At 42.9% G+C, this 16,980-nt stretch overlaps 1 protein-coding gene across 8 annotated transcripts in view; it reads right to left on the bottom strand.

Moving 5' to 3' along the window:
* The window catches only part of limch1b (LIM and calponin homology domains 1b), a 140,409-nt gene that overhangs the window by 119,785 nt on the left and 3,644 nt on the right, over positions 1-16,980 (bottom strand). The window lies entirely within an intron of this gene.

Raw genomic sequence — 16,980 nt, 5'->3', positions numbered from 1 at the left:
TTTTAGCGACAACCTCCCACAGCTCAACCAAGATCAGAGATAAGGAGCCTCCACCATGTCGACGTGCATTGGGCCCCCCCCCTACCCTACCCTTGGAAGCTAAAGCTTCCTAAAGCACTGGGGCTTTTCCAGGGGCCTCCACTAGGCTCCAATATCCTGCCTCGTTCCACTCTCCCCCAAAGGCCAAAGGCCCCTGTCAGGCCCCCAAGCCGTACCAGGAACCAGAGACAGACAAGATGACCCGGCCTTGACCTGCCACGCCGGGTGGACATCTTGACGCCAACGTTGCTTCAGCCAGGGCTTTTAAAACTGGTGTGGAGCACAAAAGCTCTTTCAGAGGTCAGCATGTTTATACAAGTTGACAAGCAATCACACAGACATTACTTGCAATACAGGCAACAGGTGTGTGGCTGCATCAATGCAAGGTTTGTGACTTTTGTAACCCTCTATTTGGCTATCGTTGTGTGCATGTTTTCTCGGTGCACAGCACTAGTGTCTAGTCAACAGACTGAATGCTGTTAATTGAAAAATGGGAGGAATGCATTGAAGTACAATAATCACTAAACATCACTTCCAGCGTTATGGCCCTCCTGGCTCTATCAGCAGAGATACGGGTTTGGACATGTCTCCCTGCTACCTCTCATCATTACAAACCTTTGTTCAGAAAAATGTAAGCCTCGAGTTCAATTGACATTCTAAGATTTTGTAGTGTGAACCAATCAAGAGCTTTGGCTGAGATACTGTGTCAACAACACTGGCACACAATGGAGGACCAATCAGCAGCGTGTTTACAGCGGTCCCGTGACTCCCGTCACAATGGAGGACCAATCAGCAGCGTGTTTACAGCGGTTCCATCACAATGGAGGACCAATCAGCAGCGTGTTTACAGCGGTCCCGTGACTCCCGTCACAATGGAGGACCAATCAGCAGCGTGTTTACAGCGGTCCCGTGACTCCCGTCACAATGGAGGACCAATCAGCAGCGTGTTTACAGCGGTTCCATCACAATGGAGGACCAATCAGCAGCGTGTTTACAGCGGTTCCATCACAATGGAGGACCAATCAGCAGCGTGTTTACAGCGGTTCCATCACAATGGAGGACCAATCAGCAGCGTGTTTACAGCGGTTCCATCACAATGGAGGACCAATCAGCAGCGTGTTTACAGCGGTTCCATCACAATGGAGGACCAATCAGCAGCGTGTTTACAGCGGTCCCGTCCTTTCCAGTGAATGGGGTTTGGGAGTTTCCTTGTCCAGTGTGTGATTGTGTTGTTGTTACTGTATTTTCCACAGTTTTCCATCAATAAGGGCCGGGGGGAAATTTCAAATATTTAAATACAGGGTTTACTGACAGATGAGTTGTTTTTCTTCTGAGATTCGGTGTAGAGGGAAAAAGGAGCGGACCGCTCCTTCCTACCTCAATTAATTAGTCTCCCTATACAACCCTCAACTCACAACCTCCGCTCTTCAAACACTAACCTCCTCAAACCAATACCAAGACCAACCTACGCACCATTGCATTGGCGATCGGGCCTGAGGGCCTTCTGCTCGGTCACCCCTGAACTGTGGAAATGTGGAGTCCCCGCCCACCTGAGAGCATCACACTCTTTTGAAAGTAGATTTTCAGCTAAACCGTTTAAATATTTGAAATAAAGCTTTATCTCAGATAATTCTCGTAGTTGGCATACAACTGGTGTAGAGAGAAAGTCAGAGGTTTCTCGTAGTTGGCATAGAAAAAATTAAGAGAGGACTAAAGACTTTCCTTTTTAACATTTTTTTTTATAGCTATGCATGTTTTAAATGTTTGTTCCCATTTCTTCAATGTTTTTGGTGGTGTGATGTTTCTTATTCTTATCTTATCTCTTCTTATTTTATGCATTTGCTCATTGTAGCACTTTGAGATTCTCACGAATGTAAAGTGCGTTATGAATAAAATCCATTATTATTATTACTACACTACAGCGCCCTGGGGGACCCCAATCAACGAAGCATGCAGGGGTTTTAACACCAGAAGAGTCTACTAGGTAATCAACCCTTAGTTGGCCTCACTCACACTTACACATTTTTTTTTTTATTGTGGGTATTAGCAAAAACAAAAAGTGGAATCAGTTACTTACTGTTATTAATGCCGTTAATATTGGGGAAAGCATCTGTGTCATTTTAGGTTTTAGTGTTATTTAGCTATTCGAAAATATCTCTGCTATAGACCTACTGTATATATCTGCAATTTTGAACATTTCGGAAAAATCGTGAAAGTGTTTACAAAGAAAAATATTTAATAATTTAGTAATTCATTAATTCATTTAGTAAGTAACATTTTCATGGCCAAAAATACTAGGCTACATAACATTTAGTAGAATCAGCCTCAGGTCTTAATGGGTCAATGCCGTAAATATTATAGCTTACAGGTATGGTATGGTGCATCTTCCTTGGGTCATACTGTCAACTGAACACACTACACACTCATTCCAGTTATTTGAGTATCAGACTATAGGCTAGAAACATCAAAGCTTGGAAATGCCCTCCTCCTCCTCCTCCAATAGCCACATTAAGGACTCAAATTCCTAAAGCTTGTAAGCGAGCAGACAGCGGTAATGGCACCTCTACTTCCCTGGACACTAGTTTCCCCAAGTCTCAGTCCTCCACACATCCCAAATGGCCCCTCTCTGGCCCCTGGGGGAACACGGACGTCTGTCAGTCCTGTTTAGCGGTGAGCTCCCATTAGGGAAGGAGGAGGAATCTGAGAGCCATGGGCTTCCCCTTTACTGCTAATGCACAGAAATCCTTCCATTGTGCTCTCTCCCCAGGGGACTATGGGACTTTAAGAAAAAGGGTCCCAGGCCCGAATTCTGTTGACAAAAGATTAGCAGACTTATCCGAACCTTTCAAGGAGCTGCGGAGGGATGAGACACGTAACAACATTAACAACCTCCTCCTCCTCGTCAGGGAAACTAAAGCATTGTGGGGACAAAAGTATTCTGATTGACTGCCATCAGTGTTGATTTCGTCGACTAATACTAAGACGAAAAATGTTCGCCGACTACCTTTTTTCACAGAAAAAAACTACATCAAAAAACAAATACTAAGCCATGATGATTAAAACTATATGACTAAATATACTGACAATTATGTCAACAAATAAAAACTAGACTAAAATGTTAGGAAGGGACTAGTGGACAAGAGATCCAGTATAAGTCATTTTACACTTGGTTGCATGCTGAAAATAGCATGCTGCGACGCATTGTGAGCTTGAAGATCGGCTACTTTCAGCAAGTGTAAAAACAGTCATTACAATGGCATCAAGGCCCGCCAAAATACATTTTAGTCAACTAAATCAACTTTCGACTAAAAGCTTATGATATTTAGTCGACTAAAACTAGACCAACACCAAAACATTCTAGGTGACTAAAATGTGACAAAAACTAAATGAAAACTATTGAAGTGACTAATGACTAAAACTAAAATAAAAATGTGCTGCCAAAAACAACACTGACATGCCAGTGTTTTTAGCACATCATCTGATCTGAACGGAACAGTTTGACAAGAACGTTGTGTACTGAATATGTCTCTAGAGCTTTCTCCCTGGAAATAAAAACGCCTGGGATTCCGAGGCTACTATAGAGCAGTGGTTCCCTGCAAACGTTTTGGCTCAAGACCCCCCAAAAATAATCTATACGTTTTCCAGGGACCCTTAACCGAGTGAACATAGCAGATCTACAAGCTCACAAGGCTTGATGTGGGAAATATAAAAAAAATATACAGCCTCTAGGGAGCCATAAAAATGTGTCCCCGATCCACAAATGGGTTCCTCCGACCCACTGTTTGGGAAACTGTGCTCTAGTGTGTGATCTACGTACATACTGTACTCCAGGGGTGTCCAAAAGGTACAGTAGATAGGTACAAAGGCTGTGCAGGTACGGTAGACCACATGACATGCCCCTAAAAATGATGTAATATATTATAAATCTATATATATATTTAAGTATTTTTGGCATCTGCACACAATGCGATAATATAGGCACACAAACGTCAGTAGCATTCCAAAGTACAAATGAACCCTAGTACCAATTCCATTTTCCCCACTTAATGGTACACCTCAGTAATGGCTGCACCCATGCAACCCTCTGTGAATTTTGTCTATAGGCCACCCAGGGACACGGACATAGGGAGATACAGGTAGCTAGATTATACGCACTAGGATTAGAGTTTATCCCTTGCAACCAGAAAGCTGATGGGGGGGATAAGAGAGCAGTGGGTGAATAAAAGGCCATAGGTCAGCCATTTGCTGGTTCAATCCAGTGCTGACAGGTGGGCACATTGGTGCTGTTAAGTTGCAGGCAGCCATTCGTGTTCAATGGCATCACTCAACACAATAGCTCTAAATTGCTTCTATGAAGAGTATAGGTGAGTTGGTATACATACTAGGGCTGATATTATGGAAGCATGCAATATACGATTTGGAATATTGCAATGACGATACACGTATGACTCGTGTACACAAAGTACACAAATATTGGATAAGGAAGGATATGGATTGAATGTCTGTTTTCTGCTAACATAGAAGCCAGACAATGAAAGGTCTACCGTGGTGATTCTCAGACATCTTCATTTCAAGGACCCTCGTAACTCTGAGAGTGAACAAATGGTGAGGACCCGTGGGAATTTAACATTTACATTTTTAGGATTTAGCCTGGTGCTCTTATTGAGGAATCTTATTCAGGCAATGAGTGAACATTTCTCAGTAGTGAACATTTTAGTGAACAAACATTTATCTGTGTCCTTCTCAAGTTAGAGGACACATACACTAGATGTATTATAGGCCTATTACACAGCACACCAAACACAGAGCACATTGTTTGGGTGCAACTCCGTGTGGGGGTCCCCAGGAACCGGAAGTTCCAGACCCACAGGAACGTGGACAGGGTGAGCCGCCCCGCGTCCGAAACGGTCGAGAAATGACAGAGTTACCGTGTGGGGGTGCCCAGGGGGTCCCTCTATGTAAAATGGTAAATGGTGCATTTATATAGCGCCTTTATCCAAGGCGCTTTATTTCACACACACATTCATACACCGATTGCGGCGGAAGCCATGCAAGGTACCAACCAGCACATCGGGAGCAATTTGGGGTTCAGTGTCTTGCCCAAGGACACTTCGACATGTAGACAGGAGGAGCCGGGATTCGAACCGCCGACCCATGGATCATTGGACGACCTGCTCTACCTCTTGAGCCACAGTCGCCCCTGTCATGGTCTGGCCCTCTGTCTGTTTATTCAACAAACTGTCAGAACATAAATCCTTGTCCGGTGCTCAACGTCGTTGTCCCCTGCTCTACCTTGATGTTTTGGGTTTGTCATTTTGTATTACTGAAGAGTTTGGACTTCCTGGTGGCTGCTTCATGCTTCTGAAAGGTTTTGCTTTTTGGACTTCTGGTTTACTGTACTGTACTGTACTGTACCAATATGGCACAGTGTATGTATCATCTATATGGCAAAGCGCTGATTATCAAAACATAAAACTGTAATAGTAAATACTAAACAGTGCAGGCACACACGCAAGTGTGCTGTACAGAGACCAGAAAAGAGAACACAACAGGAGAGGGGGCATGATTGGCACACAGTGCAGCAGCAGCGGCCCGAGAACACAATACAAAATATAACATTAACACTAGTGGCAGTCAGCAGCCCGACCTTCAGAACACAATATAGAAGACATAGGTCTACTCTATATATTAGCAGCCAGCAGCAGTTTGGCACATCATCAGATCAGAATACAATCTGCATTACATTCCACGTTCACGACGTGAACCTTCTCCCTCTCCTCCTCCTCCTCCTCCTCCTCCTACAACTCGTTCTCATGTTAGTTTGTTACTTATTTTCTGAGCCATGCAAATAAACAACAACCCGCACTGACCGGAGACGGAGAGTTTCATGCGTCCTGCCGCTCCCGCGCGTAAAGCTAAACCAGAAACAGGACTGTCATTGCATCAGCACGGATGTAGCCTCGGAAACCCAGACGTTTTATTTCCAGCACGGAGGTGGGGGCGATATCGTTTGGGGATAAAGTTTGCGCGCTTCTTCTCTGACAGTGCAGTTCAAATTCAGCCAATCAATAGTGGGACACCGCTGAGAGCCACATAAACAGCTGCAGTTAGGTTCTTAATTAAGTAAAGGCAATGCAAACTAATAGGCGAGTGTGCTCCGGTGCAGTATGCAAAGGGGAATAATGACTTCTGTCCGTGACAATAATCAATGCTACAGTTTGAATTCTGTACACATGGAGCAAAAGATATGATTTATTTTCCCACATTTTCCCCCCCAACTTTCGACTTCTCCTAATCTGAATCAATTTTTCAATGAATGCCCTAGCGTGCGTAGATTCTGTTCTGTTTATATTGGGGTTCGCACTTCACAGAGAGCTGCTAAATGCACCGTGACAATTAAAGTGTAGACAGCGTTTAACAAATGGCCTAAACGGACTGCAGAGCTGGCAGCGCTCCCATAATGAAGAGACCTTCAGCCTGATGCCTGAGGCGAGTCTGAAGCAGTGCTTCTGGAAATGGGGTCCAGGGACCACCAGGGTTCCGTGTCAGGGTTCCAGGGGTCCCCGCAGCAAAACAAGGTACAGCTTAACTACTCTAAACCTATTTTAAACTTATCCGGGAAGAAGTCACTCGCGTTGGTCATGGTACGGTAGTTATGCCACGAATCAGACTATAGTTATTAATCCACTAGTCGACCTTGTTGGTACTAGTTGACTAGTTGATAAAGTATTTTTTTATATAATAGGTAGTCAAACAACTAGTCGACTAGTAAACTAGTCAACTAGTAAAAATGACTAGAAGTGAATGCCCTTTACTGTAAGGACAAGCTGTACCACAGACAAGACAGGCTGTAACCAACACAATAGCCATCAGGCCCAGTAGACATCTGGGCTCTTGCAAGCTAGAAAATATCATAATGTATAAGTGATGGTGAAATATAAAGGTTAGATCAAATCTGAATCCCCCACCCACCCCTTTTCCCCCTCACTGTATGTCCCCCCCCCCCCCTATTTACATCCTTTATGATGATTTCCTGTTTTTTGGCTATAGAAGTGTATATTTGTATTTTGTACGTCTCTAAATGTTATGATGAATTGAAAACGGTGGACCCTCTTGTAAACAAACAAGTGTAATGCTGTATGGTGTCGTCCACTCACAGTTAACAGTTGTTTGTTGTGAGTTGAGCTCGAAATGTACTGTAATTCTGCAAACTGTTAATAAATACTTCAATCAATCAAAGATATAAACAACCATAATAACAATATAGTATACTAATTTAATAAATAATTATTCTCCAAGTGTGTGTAACACGGGAGAGGATCAGTCGAGTGCTGTGTGAGAGACACACACATTCACACTGGTACTATGGTGGACTTACAGAGGAGCTGTGTTTTAGTGTGAGACCACGGGTTGGATAATAATGGACCTTATTGTCTTCATCTTCTATGTAAATAAATTAACTGCTAACAAAGCATTGACGCTGAGGAGTGAGCGAGCGCTGGCCAACAGCTATGGACATCATTCAGGACGGATGGTTGCCATGATGACGCCATGTGAAGGTACCGTTGTATGTAGGCCCACAAACCATAGCTGTGTCCTGACAGCTAAATGCCTATTAAACAATATGAACAGTATATCAGACAATACACGGTAAGTTCCCAGGGTTTGGTTTGTGCCATGAATGATGACGATGACAATGTTTTATTTTAGATGGTTGGTGGCATCTATAACTGTACTGTAGGCCATCACACAGTGAGAGTGCTTTGAGTTACTTTCTTGCTAGAGGGAACCCTATACTACAGTACTAGTACATACCATAGTAAAAGAAGGAAGTGAAAAGATACAGGTACTACTGCAGTCACCACTCCATTTCACAGACAACCCCCAACACTGAAATAGTAACATGATGAAATGGTGACTTATAGTACAGGAAATCTATGGAAAACTAATTGCAAAAAAAACCCAGACTCAGCTGATTTTGCATCTTCAATATATCCTGAATAACAGTAAAAAAGGTTGCCTGGAATTGTCGCAGGTGAAAGTGTTGAAAATGGCCTGTACAGTATGGCCACTATTCACATCCTATCCTAAATGTCCTTTTGCTTTAAGTAGCATGTGACATGTCAAACTAGGGGGTTTTCATGATGCTGAATCCATTCCAAGCATTAGTTTTGCACAAAAACACTCATTGGGCTAAATTTGGCCATAGCAACAAATGTGCTGACATCATCACATTTGGGCAAGTTGCTATGGCCAAATTTAGCCCAAATTACATTACTGGACTTTTATGCCTTTAGACTTTAGAGTAGACAAACCTAATGGACACTATCAAAACATTATGGAATATTTTTTACTTCCTGCTGTAATCAATTCATTTAACCCATTTAGACCTGTCTTCTAAATCCTTTTCTGACAAACCCGTCTTTCTATGTCAGCCGTTCTCATTTCTCATTTTCATGTCAAGGACAGCCAAAGATATAGGCCGCCCACCCCCATCTGAAAATATGTTGGACCAGGTACCAGGAACCCCCCCCCCCCCCCATTTGAGTTAAAAATGTTCGCTCCGAAAGAATATATAATTCAAGATTTGCGCCACATTTTCACGATTTAAAAAAAGTATTTTTCAATAGCTAAAGTATAACATAATGCTTTAAACACCAAAAGGGGTTTCCGGGTGTAAGTAAGCCTCTTGTACTTTGGAGACTGAGATGTTCCATCAAAACAGTATAACAGAATGACCAAACTGTTACTAGTAGTAACTCTAATGGCTGGGCTGCATGGGTGACACAGCACTGCTCCGTGATGCAGCAGCATTGTGGGGCCCAACAGCCCCAGACACATGCCAGTCAGCTGAGGGACTGCTCCGTGATGCAGCAGCATGGTGGGGCCCAACAGCCCCAGACACATGCCAGTCAGCTGAGGGACTGCTCCGTGATGCAGCAGCATTGTGGGGCCCAACAGCCCAGACACAGTCAGCTGAGGGACAATTGTGTCACTTTCTAGAGCTGGTGACAGCGTTTATTGTTGATGAGAGCAACTAGCTGGGGAGCTGTGTGTGTGTGTGTGTGTGTCACGTGCATGTGAGAGAGAGCTAGAGAGAGAATGTGAATAAAATAAATGGGGATTTAATGCTTAGGAATGCAGGGTTGCGTGGGCAATACAATCATTTGTAACAATGTGTGTGTGTAAGTGAGATTGACAATGAAAACAATCACCGTCATGAATGGTGGCTGAAGGACCACTTGGTTCTTTGTACTGCAAAAATAGAAAGTCATGTCAAGTTTCTTTCTGAAAAATAATCTGTAGCTTATGTACATTAATAAATGTATGTACTGTGGCCATCTCTTTTGGAAATCATACGTTATCATCATTTAGGGGTTTATTCATTTCTTGATAAAAATAGGTTAAAAAGTTACGCTTTTGCTAAGTAAGCTCTACAAAGCATCATTCAAGCATATTAGTGAAATGAACATCTCTCTTCCTTAAGGAGACAAACCATTATGCAACATGCTCATACTAGTATGACTAGTATTGACTACAGTAGAAGACGTCGTACAGTATGGTATGGTATGCATGTGTATACATGTACACTGTGTACAGCCTGTTTGCAGTTCCTAGTGAGGTGGGGTGTTCCTGGAAAAGAGCATTCACAGCTCCTGTCAATACGTGCCATAGTACTAAGTAAAAGTTTTAGTTTTCTGCCACTGTCAGTAATCTAATAAGCCACAGAAACAGCTGTGAGTTGAACTTGGGGTTACGCAATGCAAAACAAGCTCAAGCTTTTTTTGCAGCTTTGCTCCGGCAAAGGAGCCCATTCATTCATTCATTCATTCATTCATTCGGTGTGCAACTCTTAAGTGACCGTCACCGTACCGCCATATACAAAAATATCTCAACATAATAGAAACTGTCCTACTGTATATGGTAGCAAAATTAAATAAAACATGTATCGCAGCATTAGATGATATGTCTCGTTGGTAGTTTTTTGAAGGCAGCAGAAACAAGCTAGCTTATTTAGTGTTTCTGGCAGATGGAGTTCTGTGATGCTGGAGAGGAGGGACAGAAAACACCTCATTTACCATTCAAATGCCCCCTGGGCTCCATAGGAAAATACTAGGCAGTGTGGGTTCAAATAATGATATGCAGACTGATCATCATTATCCTCATCATCATACTATAATTCACTCAATGTCTGTCTGTCTGTCTGTCTGTCTGTATGAATGTCTGACCATAATAATATTGGGGGTCTTAACGAAGCCCTTTTTTCACTTTAACAAATTATTGATTAATAATTAATTTATTAGTGCATTCAAATTACCCATCCACTTACATGGGAAGATGCGAAAACTGCGAGAAAAAAAAAGAAAGTGTTTTTCTCTCAGAAACCGTCGGAGCTACAGTCACAACACTTGAAGGGGAGGTTCATAATAATTATTCAAATTAATGTACTAAATAATTACATTAGTCAAATTACATTTCGCCTTATGACTCTTGAACCGTAGGTCGCAAAATTTCACTTTCTCTGGATTCCTTGGGTCATGAGTCATGACGCATCTCACCATATAGGCCACGCCCATGTGCGTCAGGATAGATTTTCCGCCATTTTGACTTTTCTTCAAAACACACTTTTTTGCTCTTCCACCTATAGCTTTCGTGCAAATCTCACAAAGAACGTTGCACATGACCTGGACCTATCCGATTACGGTACACCACCGGCAGAATTTCGGCAGTAATCGGCGTCCAAAGTTAGTGGGAGGGGCCTGTTTTACACAAAATGACACAAATCAACCAACGGAATGTCCAATCCACATTTAATTTCATTCACATGTCGAGGGTGGTTTAATCAACGGAGAGCCCAAAGCAATTCCATTTTCATCCATAGGATGAAAATGCGGAATTTTATTTATTTCAAAAACATGCTTTTTGGGGGATAAATCCGCTATGTTTGCGATAGCGTAGCCTACGTGCGCTATAGCGAGACAGGACAATTCCCTCCCAATCAGTAATGTCATATGTGTCAGTGATTTCTCGGTATCTTTAAGTTATTTGTCATATCTGCCATGTGCAATTTGTCATTACGAAGCCTAAAACAGAAACACAAATCATAACATTCCGATGTTCAATGCAATTATTTGTGTGACAATCGCCAAATTAAATTTGTAATCGTGACAGCTAACCCTAATCAGTAGTTCTCAAACATTGTGTTTTAGCCTGGTCTCTGTTCCTACAGTACAGCATATCTCTGCATGGAGCAGCCTCCTCCGGCTCCCCATAGGCACACAGAAGGAGTCCAGCTCCCCTGTGCCCCGACTCACTGAAACTAGGAGATGAGCTCAGCCTCTGTGACCCAATTAGAATCATGCACTGGAAAGAAAAATGAAAAAGAAAAACCTGTGAAGCATCGATCTACAGTATACTAACTCTCCAGCCGTGCTCCATCCATAAAGGATTATACTGTATTCTACTGTACAAACGTCGTAACGGTCAGGTAGCCTGGAATCTGCCAGCTCCAAGTAAATACGCTCTTGTGTATTAGTATGGCGGCAGTGCCCGGATGGTAACCGCAAGGTTGCCAGTTCGAACCCGGGAAGAGTTAGTGTCGAAGTGTCCTTGAGCAAGACACTGAGCCCCTAATTGCTCCTGATGTGCTGGTTGGTGCCTTGCATGTTTTCCGCCACCATCGGTGTATGAATGTGTGTGTGAATGGAAGAATGTAATGCACAATCTCTGTAAAGCGCCTTGGATAAAGGCGCTATATAAATGCACCATTTAAGATTCATGGCGAATTGGCGATGCAATGCCAACAGCCCCAGTTATCTGGAGGAAAATGTGCGTGTGTGGCTGCTGTGTGCCATCTACTGTTGTACACCCACTAGGCCACTACATATTCTGCAGGAATGTGTTCTTAATTCTGTGGTTTTACAGACCGTGATGCCTATAGCATCTCTCCACGGTGGAACCTTGTTGGATAATGAAGATAGTGTGTAATTTAGTACCAACCCCCCCCCCCCATTTCTCATTTTATAAAGTGCTCACAAACTCTTTTAATTACTTCACTATTAAACTATGTTCACATTTCACAAGATCAGAATACGATGGATGTCTCAGTGGTTCCCAAACCTTCGGCCGTGAACCAATAATTTGTATCATTGTATGGGTCGCGACTCGCAATTAAATATGTCCAGTGCTCCGTTTCCTACATTTAAAGTATGTGTACTATTTCAGAAGATTTAAAAAGTTTAAACAAAAAAGATCACGACTTCTCATCAATTATAAAAACTATTCCAACATTTCATAAAAAAATAAATCTCTTTGGTGGTCACTGGTTTAGTTTAGATGATTTACCTTTCACTTCTGTCATCTTAACTTGATAAGGCTACTCCCTGATTGACTGTATTCTGAATGCAACGCTAAACCGTTAACTTCTACAGACGAAGACTAGCATCACAGCACATCAGGGCTCATCATGGAAGACGCTCTGCAGACTCACTACGGCCAGTTGTTGTCTATAACCTGCGTTGTGCAGCATTGATTGACACCTTTATTGACAAAAAGCATGTTCACAGTAGGTCCTCCAAGTGTGTGTGTGTGTGTGTGTGTGTGTGTGTGTGTGTGTGTTTCAGTATAGGGAAACAGGAAACGTGTGTCGCACTGCAGAACGAGAGAAAGGGAGAGAGAGAGAGAATCTCCCTGTTCCTCCTGCCAAAAGCTGCTTTGCTAAAAACTAAAATGTCCCTTTTAATCTGCAAACAAAGTACTGCTATGATGAAAGTAGGAGGATTCTCCCCTGGCTGGAAAAACCATTATGAGAGCATCACTAAAAGAGACACGCACGCACGCACGCACACACACACACACAATCACGCTCACACGCACGCATGCACGGCACGCACGCCTAGAAGATTAAAGGACCTTGCAGGCAGCACAGAGGATATTCACAAAGTGCAGAGCTGCACCCACCCAGACAAATGGTTAGTGATGGAAATAGCCTGCATCCTGAATCCTTAGTGTGGCAGTTCTGAGACTGAATGGTTAAAGTTTTAATTATTGTGTGCGTTTCAGTGATATTTGTTATTGTGACTTTATGTATATTGTGTGGTGTCTGGTGAAGTGATTCCTAATTGGCTCCAGGGTAGGGAGCATACTAACTGGGTTTGTGTGTGTGGAACACACCAACTTGATAATGTATAGAGACACTTATCTTTAATCATATTATAATTCATATTATGAGTAATGTGTGACACACCGTGTATTAAGAAATGTAATGTCTCTGGACATAGTGTATTGAACTGGTGTAATGGTGGATTCAATTAACATTTGGTATGGTCCAGTGGGAGGGGCTTAGCCTATAAATAGGGAGACCTGCCACTGCCAGATAGATCAGTCAAGGTAGAACTGTGGGGGTCTGAGACCCAGGCCAATCGTTCCCGTTCTGTTGTAAATACTTTTGTTTAATTTTGATCCCTGGATGTATGCGTGTTAAAGGTGAATAAAACACTTGGATTATTCTTATGGACTCAGACTTGCTATTTTGAGTATTATTCAGTATTTTTCCTGCTTCTTGGCTATTTTGCAACCTGTGCCTTCCGGCCTAACACTATCCACACTAGGCAAAGTGTGACACTCGCTAAATTGAGAAAGGATGCAATCATGTCGCCCTCCGGGCGCGGGGTCCTGGTGGGATGCAATACTGTAGTCAGTACTGTACTCAAACGTTGTTGAAGTAGGACCCGGGATTACATTGAAAACCTATTTACAATACTGATCACAGGTATACCAGGAAGACTAGGAACACTGATGGAAATACAGCAGGTCAGACACGTGCAGGGGGCAGCGAGCCGAGGTTGGAAGGAAAAAGGAGCCACAGAGCCACTGGTCAAATGTAAGTGTTGAGGACCCCTAATTTATGTGTATCGTGGGTCCTGTTGTTGGCGCTGTTGTACCAGTACGTAATAGGCCATCAAATATCAAGTCTTTTTTTTTAATGTTTTTTATAACCATGATGTGTTGTGCAATATATGTGATATTTTTGCGAACTGAGTTTTTATGTGTAGTTACTTGTTTTGTTCTCTTGGTGTACAGCACTTTGGCTGTTTAAAAAAAATGACTTGACTTGACATGACATGAAAGCATTCTGTACATCTTCTGTACTTGATGTCCGACAAGATTCTGATCCTGATAAGGAATGATACTAGACTAACATTGAAAAACTCTGATCTAGCACAGGTCCGGGTCACAAAGTGGGATCAAATTAGGGTTACGGTATGTGTAAATGACACCGCTCTCAGTCTTCATCTTCTCAGCGCTCTCTAAATCACCACTAGTGCTCACTGGTTTACTAAATATCACTGTGTCAACACACCTGTTCTACCATGGGAGATGACAGAGAAGACTTTTACTGGGATTAGGAGGATCAGGGTCTCTGGATTATTGGTGATGAATGATTGGCATCTTACTTTCAATGACTTCACAGTGGAGTGAGTGCTTAGACCGCAAGAACCATTATTTTATGGCCTGAAACATACATAACTATGGAAAAAGTGCCCCTCGGGGCACAGGTCTCCACCAGGCCAGGTCAGGTTATTGTGGCCTCCTGGTGGCGCTATAATAGGCCAATGTGAAAAGGGTGCCATTTCTTCTTACGCCTTTGATCATGAGGCTGATATAGTAGTAGTTACATGACGAAAAAAGAAAATTAAAAATATTCCCCCTGCTTGCCTTTACCCATTTGTGCGCAGTGCACGGCGAAGGCGATCAGTGAGACTGCGCACTGCTGTGATAAGTGCTGTGGGTGAGTGATGCTGGCATGAGAGGCATGTCGTCAAGGCAGTCATAATCAACATTTATGGGGTGATTTGATCATTGATGAACGAATCATAAACATATGGATGAAGGCTTGCATGTGTGCTTTACTGTGCTAATCATTGTGTATATTCCTGCACTATACCTGCATCGAGTGATCTTGGTACATAGAAGTTGATCTGATTCTGACCTTCAAAGTACATCATTTTTGTTTTGATTGTATTGCTGTATTGTTCTTTCTGCTTTGGCAATGTAAACGTATGTTTTCTCATGTACGTATATACTATACAGTTCTATATTAACATTTTAGGCGTGAATACATTATGCTTTGATGCATGTGACAGCATGTCAGCTGGTCAAACAATGCTGCTCCACTTGTGTCCGACAGAGAAATTGCTGAGGACAAAGCCTACGACAGCTCCCGACCTAACGTGATTTTTGTCCTGGCTCACGTCCAAGTTCAAGGTTTTGCGGAAATGGCAAATACGATAATTTCGGCGTGCACCTATATTTTGGCGTACGCCGTCTCCCCATGCCTTCGGCCTGGTGGAGACAATTAGGGCTCAGCTGACATGCACTTAAAATGAAGTACTATCCCCACTGCTCCAATCATGGGCCTATATTTAGTAGATCACACTTTACCCACATTACCCTCAACCAGCTGTGGCTGATAAAGTTAATTTAAGAAGGATTCACACACACCACTGAAGTGTATACAAATAGAGAATACATTCATATGGATGTGTGGCTTTTTGTTAATGGAAAAGACAGAATAGTCAACTTCACAGACTTCTTTCTGTAAATCACAACTAGAACTACAACTTGAGCTTGTCCTCAAACTTGTCTTTGGCTATATTTAGCAACTGTAAAAAAAGAAATTAAACAAAAAAGAAAGAAAGGTGAAAAGACCTCCTTACTTTCCATTATGCTCCCTGGGGTAAATTAGCATACACAGCCACAATACATAATCGCCAACAGTGGATGCTCTGATAAATGCCTTTTAGATGGAGGCGCAACGTCAAGTAAAGGCCTAGCTGAAGACCTGAAATTCAGCCTTTAATGGAAACATCGATTTAAGTCTTAATTTAGACAAGCTCATCTTTCAAGTTGCGTTATTAAGAGAGTGTTATAGTGATAGGCCAAGGATTCCTGGCTCAATAGACTGTACTTAACGTGTGCGATAAAGGAAACATCCTTCACTGACCCCCTCACCCCACCTGTCTTTCTTTCTCTCCCTTTTCCCTTCTCTAGCTCTCTCTCTGACAGGCACCTCTCGCTAAACTAAGCTTTTGCATTCTTCCGTGGCTTACAGTCACAGCCGTGCATATTCAGCTCCCTTTGAAACTAACTTGACACCAAAAAGCCCGGCGCTACCAAAACACATCAATTTCACTCTGAGTGTAAGGAGCGACAATATGCCCTAAAGTGTGGGAGTGACATTATGGAACCTTTCAGAGGGGGTTGCACCACCAGGCGGTTTGTCTTTGCACGTGACGCAGGGCTTTCCAAAACCGCCTTGGGACTGCAAACAGAGACGAGGGCTGTGGTTTCTATAAAGACATTGCCGTTTGGGATATTGGACAACCCACACAAGGGCCCAAGCATACTGGTGTTATGGATATGCATATCCTAACCTAGAAGGGATTCCAGGTAATCGTTTAAAAAAAGGAAAAAGTGTTGATATACTGCTATTGTACCCTATTGGCTCACATGCCGTTTTAGTAGTAAAACATTCAGGGCTGGACTGGCCACAGGACGTACTGAGCATATTCCCGGTGGGCCGCGACCGTAGGGGGCCGCCATGATAAAAAATAAAACACAAAACAGGCAGGCAGGCAGGCCAATATGCGGCAGGCCACCAGGAAGGGTCCGGGCGTGCTGCCATTCTGCCAGTGCCATCATGATAATTTCACTGTACCTGTAATCAGTGAGTGACAAATAAACCCTCTACAAAAGGGTTGTGTAGTTGTCTGTTGGTTTGTATCATTTATGTTGTTCTGTAAAAGTGGTGGTATTAGGGCTTGTTTGTGTGTGCCTTGACGGAGTGGGTGGTAGAGTTTCTGCTATCTGCACGCTGGTTGTGGTGGGCCGGTCTCCATTTTCGTCACCGCTAAACCCCTTAGCGTTTAACTTATTTGT

Source organism: Protomyctophum bolini, assembly GCF_963924005.1.
Source record: "Protomyctophum bolini genome assembly, chromosome: 10".
NCBI lineage: Eukaryota > Metazoa > Chordata > Actinopteri > Myctophiformes > Myctophidae > Protomyctophum > Protomyctophum bolini.
Note: the sequence above shows the minus strand (reverse complement) of the source record. Positions and strands in the feature narration are given on the sequence as shown.